The sequence below is a fragment of the Trichechus manatus genome, unplaced genomic scaffold (assembly GCF_000243295.1).
Source record: "Trichechus manatus latirostris isolate Lorelei unplaced genomic scaffold, TriManLat1.0 scaffold00200, whole genome shotgun sequence".
Lineage (NCBI taxonomy): Eukaryota > Metazoa > Chordata > Mammalia > Sirenia > Trichechidae > Trichechus > Trichechus manatus.
Genome location: NW_004444136.1, coordinates 2,538,946 through 2,549,763, shown reverse-complemented (window position 1 = coordinate 2,549,763; position 10,818 = coordinate 2,538,946). Strand labels below are relative to the sequence as shown.

Genomic DNA, 10,818 nt, shown 5'->3' with positions numbered 1-10,818 from the left:
TCTGGGAATGGGAAGGGTTATGGGGAGATCTGGGAATGGGAAGGGTTATGGGGAGATCTGGGAATGGGAAGGGTTATGGGAAGATCTGGGAATGGGAAGGGTTATGGGAAGATCTGGGAATGGGTAGTGGTAACGGCTGGCCAACATGGTAAACTAAGGTCTTTGGATTGTATGCGCGAAGAATGCTGGTGAGACAGATGATTTGTTACACGTGTATTTACCACAATAAAAAAAAGAAAAGAAAAAGCCTGCTCTTGTTCATATGGCAACCCTCTTTTCAGAGCCCAGGGAGATCTTCTCTTTGAATGGACATGCTATATGTGCTACGGGTGGACAGATGGTGATATGGAATGGTTCGTCCTAATATACCCAAAGGCATGGGGATTTAATACTATGGTTTCAGAGACTTTCATCCGATCATTTCAAGTTTTCTTTCATCACTGCTTCAGTGTATTCCCCACAGTTTGTCATCTGATCCTGGAGTCCTCCCTGGATCTGTGGTGTCAGTTAAATCTGAGAATGGAGGAGCAGGGAATTCAAGTGGGAAGCTCTCCATGGGCTGGTGGGGACCATGGGCCGGCTGAGGAGCCCATACACGACCAGGGATGCATGTTAGACACACCTTTAATTAGATTCACCTGAGAACCAGCATTAGCCTCATTTTGCCTGAGGCTCAGAGAGGATGCATGAGCGCTGATGGTCCGGCAGCTAGTGAGTCCAGACGCAGAATCAAATCTATGCTGTGGGTCTGTATCTTTCCTTTCTGACTTGACCCCACCCCGTGCTCCTTGACCAGCAAGTCTTTCTGCTGGGCCTGAATCACCACACCAGCGGGCCAGCCTCTTTGCAGCCGCTAGGGAGTAGGCAGGATCAAGCATCTGTTGACTCTCCACTTCTGCTTTCTCCAGGAAATGAGCAGCTCGAGTGATTCATAGTGAAATGCTGTTGGAGACCGACGATGCTGGGCCGCATCCTCTTCCCCCAAGCCTGGGGGTCTACAGCCAGGCATGGGGCACAGGTGCCATCTGATGTCTACAGGCCCTGACCCCCACCACTCCAGGTAGGCCACCTTGCTCTCGGCCAAGCCGGGCCAGCCCAGAGGCAGGCATGGGGCCCTGTCTGTCAGAGTGGGGCCTGCTGGCTGCCTGCTAGGCAGGCCAAGTATGGGAGCCCCATGTGACCCCTGGTGCTGGTCTGGGTGTGTGGATGTGGAGAGAAGGGGAGCCGATGAACAGGAAGTGTATGCGGTGCGGGCGGCACATGTGGTCAGGGCAGCTCCGATGCTGCAGTCTGTCACCGCTGAGCCTTGCTGAGCTAGGCTGGGCTCTAGCCCCACTCCTTGTCCTCGGGTCACGCCCTTTCTCACAGTTCCTGCTGAGGAAGGTGACCTGGCCACACCTGAGAAACGCTGGACTTGGACCTGTGCAGAGTTGTGAAGGGGATGGGCAGAGGGGGCTGACCTGGGCCTCTTCCCCTATCAGCCCCCAGGAGCCAGGCCCCTGGGTAGGCCCACCTCAGACTGGGCACCAAGAGACCCTGTCTTGTCTCTCACCAGGAATCCAGGTAAGCTGGTGCCTCTTAGGACTTCACCTTCCTCACCTAAGCTACCACATCAACCCTTTAAATAGGTAACATTTTATGAATAAGCAGGATCACCTGACTCATCTGGAACCCTCTCATCTCCTGAAATCAAAACTTACAGAACGTAGAACCAAGCCCTTTGCTACCTCTCCTAAGCAATGGGGAGCCTAATCTGATAACTAAAGCTCAGGGTTTCATGTATCACCCTTTCCATATAACACTTTGATTCTGATATAATTTTCTGGTTAGTTATGCATTATTCAGAAAGTATTTTTTGAGAGACTGCTCCCTGCCAGGAGCCGTTCAAGGCGTCGGGGGCCCTTACGTCTTAGCGATCGGAGACGGACTTTAGTGGATGGATACCATCTGTCGGTGGTGATCTGAAGTGAATTAGAGTGAAGGGGACGGGGAGTGTGTGTGCGCGCGTGTTCATGTGTGCCCGTGTGTGTGTGTGTGCACGCACGGCCAGAGGGGCACGGGGTGGAGGGTATCACCTAGTGTGAGTCCCTGGGTGGTGATGGTTAAGGTGGAGACCTGAAGGAAGGGAGGGGGCTGACCCATGTGGTTTCTGGAGAGGTGTTCTGGGCAGAGAGACCAAGAGAGCACGGTCTGGAGGAGGAGGCGGCGTGGTGGGGGCCAGCATGGAAGAGGAGAGTGAGGGGCGTGTTGGGTGAGGAGGCCGACAGGTGTGGGGGGGTCAGGTCAGGGGGGGCTTTCCTGCCCAGTGTAAGGACCTGGGCTTGTACGCCCAAGGACTTGGGAAGCTTCTGGAGGGGTTTGAACAGAGGAATTACATGAGCAGGCTTAATTTAAAAAAAAAAGATTTTATTAAGTGTTGAGGATATAGAAAATAACAATTTAGAAAATGTGTATAAGGTACAAGAAATAAAAATAACATAAACCCTGTGTACTGACTCCTTAGTTTTTTTTTGAATTTTTTTTCGGTTAATTTAACGTTTTTATCGTCTGAAGTCCTCTGTGTGCCCTTCCTTCTCCCTCCTCCTCAGAGGCGACTGCAGGTCTGAATGTTGGGTTTATGGCGCCTCCTCTGGCTCCTCTTTATAGTTTTGCACACATATACTCAAGTTAATAAATATATGCTATTTCAGAATGGACTCAATGGCAATGGGCTTATTTAGTTTTTTTATACTTTTGAGCTTTGTAAATATGGAATTAAATATTCTTTTGGGACTTGCTTAATTTGTTCAAAATAATGTTTCTGAAATTTCTTTATATTGTTGCATGTGCCTCTAATTCATTTGTTTTAACCGCTGTAGAGTATTCTGTTATATGAATATACCTCAGTATATTTCTCCAAGATGCTGCTGATGAACACTTAGGATATTACCAGGTTTGTTTGTTTTTTCTGTTGTAGATAGCACTACTATGGCTATTCTTGTATGTATACGCCGGGACATGCGTGCAATAATTTCTCCAGGTTCTATGCCCTAGGAGTGAAACTCCTAGGTCATAGGATATTATTATTGTTATTATTATTGTTGTTGTTAGGTGCCATCGAGTCAGACCCTATGTACAACAGAACGAAACACTGCCCGGTCCTGCACCATGCTCACAATCTTTGTTATGCTTGAGCCCATTGTAGCAGCCACTGTGTCAATCCGTCTAACTGAGGGTCTTCCTCTTTTTCACTGACCCTGTACTTTACCAAGCATGATGACCTTCTCCAGGGACTGATCCTTCCTGACAACATGTCAAAAGCATGTGAGACGTAGTCACGCCATCCTTCTTCTAAGGAGCATTCTGGTTGTACTTCTTCCAAGACAGATTTGTTTGTTCTTTTGGCAGTCCGTGGTATATTCAATATTCTTCTCCAACACCACAATTCAAAGGTGTCAGTTCTTCTTCCATCTTCTTTATTCATCATCCAGTTTTCACGTGTATAGGAGGTGATTGAAAACACCATGGCTTGGGTCAGGTGCACCTTAGTCTTTAAGGTGACATCTTTGCTTTTCAACAATTTAAAGAGGTCTTTTGCAGCAGCTTTGCCCAATGCGGTGCGTCTTTTGATTTCTTGACTGCTGCTTCCAGGGGTGTTGATGGTGGATGCAAGTAAAACGGAATCCTTGACAACTTCAATCTTTTTCCTGTTTATCATGATGTTGTTTATTGATCCATTTGTGAGGATTTTTGTTCTCTTTATGTTGAGGTGTAATCCAACTGAAGACTGTGGTCTTTGATCTTCATCAGTAAGTGCTTCAAGTCCTCTTCACTTTCAAGTAAGGTTGTGTCATCTGCATATCTCAGGTTGTTCATGAGTCTTCCTCCAGTCCTGATGCCCCATTTTTCTTTATATAGTCCAGCTTCTTGGATTATTTGCTCAGCATACAGACTGAATAGGCATGGTGAAAGGATACAACCCTGACGCACAACCTTCAATCTTACTGGATGATAAAAAAACAAACAAACAAACAACAACAAAAAAAAGGTGCTGTCTAGTTGATTCCAACTGCTGGTGACCCCATGTGTGTCAGAGTAGAACTGTGCTCCATAGGGTTTTCAATGGCAGATTCTTCGGAAGTAGATTGCCAGGGCTTTCTTCCGAGGTGCCTCTAGGTGGACTCGATCCTATAACTTTTCAATTATCAGCTAAGCTTATTAACCATTTGTACCACCTAGGGACTTCTACTAGATGATATCAAATTTTTTCCAAAGTGATTGTACCATTTTACCCACCTATCAGCAATGCACAAAACTTTCTGTTGCTCCACATTCTCATCTACATTTGAAGTTGTCAGATTTTTTATTTTTGCCAATCCAGTGGAAATGAAAAGTGAACTAACAATGTTTTTATTGCATTTCCTGAATTACTAAAGTTTGGCATCTTTTTCTATGTTTATTGGCCATTCTAGATTCCTTTTCCTGTTCAAATATTTTACCCATTACTTTATTGGGTTATCTGACTCTTATCGTATTGATTTGGTGTAGTTTAAGGCATAACCTAGTTATTAACGTATTGTCATTTATATATGTTGCAAATATCTTTCTCTTGTTTATGCCTTGTCTCCTTACTTTCTTTGTGATTTCTATTAAGATAGAACTTATTAATTTTTTAAGTTTAATTTCTCCATCTACTCCTTTGTGATGTATACTTTTTTATGTCTTGTGTAAGAGATCCTTCTCCACTATAAGGTAATAAAATTATTCTTATATTATTTTCAAAAAAAGTTATAATTTTGCCTTTCACATTTAAGTTTAAAGTCCACCTGGAAGGGATATTTCTGTATGGTGTGAGGTAGGGGCAACATTTTATTTTTCTCACATGGATAACCAAGAGTCTTACCTCCATTTATTTACAAGGCCAGTTTTAGCCACTAATCTACAATGATAGCTCTGCTGTAAATTACGTTTTCCTGTCTATGTGGGTCTGTTTTTGGGCTCTCTATTCCGTCAACTTGTCTATCCCTTTGCCAATCCTATACCATATTTTTAACTATAGGTTTATAAGCTTTAACATCTGGAATGAAAGTAACCCCATTTTCCTTCTCCTTCAGTCTGTCTTGACTATTCTTGGTACTTTGCTCCTTCATATATACTTTAGGATCAGCTTGTCAGGCTCAACCAAAAACTGTGTTTAGATTTGACTGTAATTGTAATTTAGGGAGAACTGATACCTTTATGAAATGTCTATTCCAATTCATGAACATGGTTTGTCTTTCCATTGATTAAGGTCTTTTTTAAAAGCATTTAAATAAAATAATATAGTCTTCTGCATAAAAGTAGTGTATGTCTTGCTTAGATTTATTCCTAAGAGGTTTACATTTTTTATATTATTTTAATTGTCCTTTAAAATATGCTTTTTGACTGTTTGTTGCTGATGCATGCTTACATTTTAAAGAAGAACCATTTGGGCTCTCATATGGTGAGTAGAATTTGGGGGAGCAAGGGGAGAAGCAAGAATAGATTGTAGGGGACCAAGAGAAGAAGTAAGGCAAGAAGTAGAGGGTATTGTAATCACCCAGGCTGGGATGGTGATGGTTTTCCCCACAGTGACAGCGTAGAAATAATGAGAGGTTGTCAGGGTTGTCAGATTCTCTATATATTTTGAGGACAGGATTTAAAGATGTTTTAGGGGGAGAAAGAGAAGTTAAAAATGACTCCAGAGCAACAGAAAGGATGGAATTGCCATTTACTGAGCAGGGTCAAGGTAAGGGCAGCAGATTTGGAAGATGATGGTTCTGCAGGAATATGAGTTTGCACATGCTAAGGTGGAGATGCCTATTAGACATCAAATGGGGAAATAAAGACTTAGAATCCCTCCTCCCCCAATCAAGTGGCCTTAATAGTAGAAATGCAAGGCAGCTTCACAAATCAGTGGGGGAGAGAACAGATAATGTGTGTAGGACGATAAAGGGGAAGATGAGCTCCTCAGAGTTCCTTGAGCCACGCTGTAGAGACACTATCCATTTTACTTGCATTTGTGATCTCTCTCCAATCATTGCAAACCATCCAAATGGCAATGAATGATGTCTCCAGGCAATATCCCTTAGCCCTTGGCTGATGGTTGCATTTGAAGTATCTGCACATTGGTCATAGACTTTAAAAAAAGTAAGTCCCAAAGCCTAGACCTGTGCTATCTAATACAGTGGCCACTGTATTAGATATATACCTGTGGCTGCTGAGCACTGGAAATGTGGCTAGTCTGAACTGAGATATGATCTAAGTATAAAAAATACACACCAGATCTCAGAGATAGTAGAAACAACAACAAAAGAAATGCAAAATATCTCATTAATACTTTTAAGACTTGAATTATATATTAAAATGATAATATTTTGGATATACTGGATTAAATAAAATATATTTTAAAAATCAGTTTAACCTGTTTATTTTTACTTTTCTAATGTGGCTACCAGGAAGTTTAAACTGACATACGTAGCTTGAATTTTTGACTGGCTTGGGCAGCACACTTCAGAGGAATGATACATCTTGCTCCATGGCCAGGGGTTTTGGTGAGGAGCCCAGTTTAAGACGGATGGAAAGTTAGGTGAAAAGCTACTGTCTCAATTTATTGCAAACAGAAAGAACATGTGAAAGGGTAAAAATAATGGATTTAGTACCTACATCAATCCAGGCATGGACAGGAAACTTCCATTTTCAGTTTCCTTTCATCCTCACGCTCACTCTGAGATCGGTTTTAATACTCCTATTTTACAGATGAGAAAATGGAGATTCAGACTGGCGAGGACCTTTGGTTGGCCTCGGATAGTACCTAGTTTGACATGATTTTAAAGCTTGTGCACTTTTCATTAGGCCACACCACCACTAAAATATCCCACACAGGGACATTGGTGGTTCAGTGATAGACTTCTTGCCTTCCATGAGGGAAGGCGGTGTTTGATCTCTGGTCAATGCACCCTATGTGCAGCCCCCACCTGTCTGTCAGTTGAGGCTTGTGTGTTGTTATGATGCTGAACAGATTTAAGCAGAGCATCAAGACTAAGACACTAGGAAAAAAGACCTGGTGACCTACTTCCAAAAATCAGACAATGAAAACCCTATGGATCACAACAACCAGATCCATAACTGATTATATGTATGACACAGGACCGGGCAGCATCAAGTTCTGTTGTGCATGGGGTTGCCATGAGTCAGGGGCCCACCAGACAGCACCTAACAACACTACCACCACTAAAGAGTTCAGGAAATGTGTCTGGAGAGGAAGAGTCCACATTTGGCAGATGGGTGAAAACTGCTCTTACCCTTTGGCCCAATGATTACTCTCACTTTTGAGAATTCATCTCCACAAACAATTCACTAGAAACAAACAGCTGTGGCGTGAATCCTATTGCCTAGCATTACTTACAATAGCAATAGAGACACTCTGAGTATCTGGTTATAAGGGAGTGATTTACAGGCCATCTGCCAAAAGGATGCTTTGTGAGCATTAAATGGAATAATTTATGGACAAGGGCAACACAAACATGTTTAGGGTCTGATGATAGTTGATTAATCCAATTAAACTGTTTTTCAATTATAAGTAAAATATTCTTGAATGTTTTGGGGTTTACAATTAACTTTAAGAATTTGGTCTTTATCCTTGGTTCCTTCGTTCCTGAGCAAGAACCTCTAAAATTTTGGAATTTCCCCAGTGATTAAGGTGTCTTTTATCCACAAGGGCTCCAGATCACATCTGAGGTTTATGCTCAGGTGCTCAGGTAGGGGCTGGCCAGGCTAGAAAGACCATCATCCTCAGGGGAAAGGGGCTGATTCGAGCAATCATGCCTATGTAATGAGGCTCCAATAAAGGCTTTGGACATGGAAGCTCCACGGACTTCCTGGTTGGTGAAAGACATTGATGTATGTGGGAAGATAGTGTCCTTTTCTGGGACATGGAAACTCTGTGTTCAGAAGCCTCCCAGACCTCACGTTACGTCTCTTCATTTGTATCTTTTCTATCAGAAAGCTGTAATCGTAAGTACAGAGCCTTCCTGAGTCTGTGGGTTGTTCTAGTGAATTATCGAACCTCAGGGAGTGGTGGGAGCCAGCACGTCAGAAGTGAGGGGGCCCTGGGGACTGTCAAGCTTGCAGCTGGCGTCTGAGGCCTCAGCTTATGGCTGGTGGTGGAAAAGCCTTGAATTTGTAGCCTGCAGGTCAAAAGTGAGGGTGTCACGGGGACTGTCAAGCTTGCAGCTGGCGTCTGAGGCCTTGGCCAGACTTGGCAGTCTTGAGGACTTTAACTTGCAAGGTCTGACCTCGCTCCAGGTGGTTAGGGCCAGAGAAAGAAGTGCTGCATGTGCAGGTGGTACCGGGACAGGAGGGGAACAGAACTCGTAATAAATTGATCTGGAATGATAAACACATTTGTCTTCGGAGAAGGGGGATTTGATTTTCTCAGCAAATGTGAAATGTACACAAAAAAAGAAAATACTTGTTAATTTTTGTGTTTTCGACACAATAATAAGAAAATTGCCCAAATAGCTCTCTAATATGATCTTTTTAAAGAATATGCACAAAATATAAAAGAATATATAGCCAAAAATGAATAAACATATGCACATATGAAGAGATTATGTTACAGCAGGAATCAAAGAGAGCGAGGTCCCAGTGTGCAGAAGGTGGCAGGATGGTAGATGCATGCAGCAAGGCCAGGGCCGAGCTCCCCTACAGCCTTCTGTCACTGGTGTCTCTGCCTGGAGAATGCATGTCCATTTGGAGACGGAGAAGGGCAGTGATTAAAAGGCCACCATGGCCCAGGAAAGGAACCCTGGTGGCGCAGCTGTTAAAGCATTGGTTGCTAATTGATTAAAAACCACCAGCACTCCTCGGGGAAAGACGTGGCGGTCTGCTTCCGTAGAAATGTACAGCCCTGGAAACCCTGTGGGATCTCTATGACTTGGATCCACTCAGTGGCAGTGGGTTTTGGTGGAATGGCCCAGGAGGAGTCCTTGTGTGGTGCAGAAGGTTTACACACTTGACTGCTAACAGAAAGGGTGGAGGTTTGAGTTCACCCACAGGTGCCTCAGGAGAAAGGCCTGATGATCTGCTTCTAAAAAAATCAGCCACTGAAAACTCTATGGAGCTCAGCTCTGCTCTAACACACACGGGGTTGCCATGAGTCAGAAGTGACTCGATGGAAACTGGCCTAATACTGGTGACCCAGGATGGAGAGGAGGCAGCGACAGGACACCATGCTTTGCGCACACATTGGAGTCTCCAGACCCAGGGATGTGGAATCCAGGCCATGTGTAGGAGCTATATGGGTGCTCTGCCGAGAGACTCGGGTTGGGCACCGTCCAGATATTCAAAAGGGAAAAATAGAGACACTACAGTGCAGTTAGAACACAGGTTGTTCTCATTTTATTTTCCTTTCACACACTGAGGGCTATGACAAATCGACTATGTCAGGGTAACTGGGTGGAGGACATGTCTGCATCTTGGGCCTAGGGGGAGGGGCAGTTACACCTCAGAGGAGATGTTACGGCTTCTCCTTATGGGAGGGGATCCCCCCTACCAATCACTGGTCTAAAATATTACCTTCATTCCAAGAAATGCTTCTCTACTCACACAATTTAATGTGTCTGAATAGTCTTATTTTGATATGTGCATTTGGTATGATGATTTTCCCCCTAAAATGTTGATTAAGTAATTGGGGGCATTTTATATTTGATAGAAACTTAGAATTGAGGAACTATAGGAGTGAGAAAGAGAAAACGTATTTCTAAATATAAGGAAGATTTTAAATACAGGTAGTCCCCAACTTACGACGGGGCTCCGTTCCCACAACTCCATTGCAAATCGGTTCCGACCTACATTGCCTATATCTTTTTTTCAGTTTTCATTATTGTTGCCTTTTACTATCAGTGTCTTTATAAATCCAATCTTTGAACATCTGTGAGTGAACATCTGAGAATGATATCAGCAATTAGGAGCTGCAACATTGTATATAGTACATTTTTTTTCTTTTTTATTTACTGTGCTTTAAATGAAAGTTTACAGCTCAAGTTAGTTTCTCTTACAAAAATCCACGCACACACTACTATCTGACCCTAGTTGCTCGCCCCATGCTGTGACAGCACACTCCTCCTTTCTATCCCAGATTTCCCATGTCCACTCAACCAGCTCCTGACCCTGTCTGCCTTCTCACCTCCCCTCCGGACAGGAGCTGCCCATTCGTCTCATGTATCTACTTGAGCTAAGAAGCACACTCTTCATGAGTATCATTTTATGTCTTATAGTCCAGTCTAATCTTTGTCTGAAAAGTTGGCTTCAGGAATGGTTTTAGTTTTGGGCTAAAAGAGAGTCTGGGGGCCATGTCTTCTGGGGTCCCTCCAGTCTCAGACCATTAAGTCTGGTCTTTTTACTAGAATTGGAGTTCTGTACCCCACCTTTCTCGTGCTCCATCAGGGACTCTCTGTTGTGTTCCCTGACAGGGTGATCATTGGTGATAGCTGGGCACCATCTAAGTCTCATGCTGAAGGAATCTCTGGTTTATGTGGCCCTTTTGTCTCTTGGGCTAATATTTTCCTTGGATCTTTGGTGTTCTTCATTCTCCTTTGCTCCAGGTGGGTTGGAACCAATTGATGCATATTAGATGGCCAGCTCCTCGCTAGCTTTTAAGACTCCAGATGCCACTTACCAAAGTGGGATTCAGAACATTTTGTTAATAAACTTTGTTATGCCAATTGACCTAGATGTCCCCTGAAAGGAGGGTCCCCAGACCCCTGCCCCTGCTGCTCTGTCCCTTGAAGTGTTTGGTTGTATTCAGGAAACTTCTTA

At 43.7% G+C, this 10,818-nt stretch overlaps 1 protein-coding gene across 2 annotated transcripts in view; it reads left to right on the top strand.

Annotated features, from left to right (window-relative positions):
- The first annotated feature begins 893 nt into the window (after positions 1 to 893).
- WDFY4 (WDFY family member 4) overlaps positions 894 to 10,818 on the top strand; it is a 403,681-nt gene continuing 393,756 nt past the window's right edge. For both annotated transcript variants that reach the window (XM_023742107.1, XM_023742108.1), the window contains exon 1: positions 894 to 1,060. The gene's annotated coding sequence lies outside the window, so the exon portion shown is untranslated. The remainder of the gene's footprint in view (positions 1,061 to 10,818) is intronic.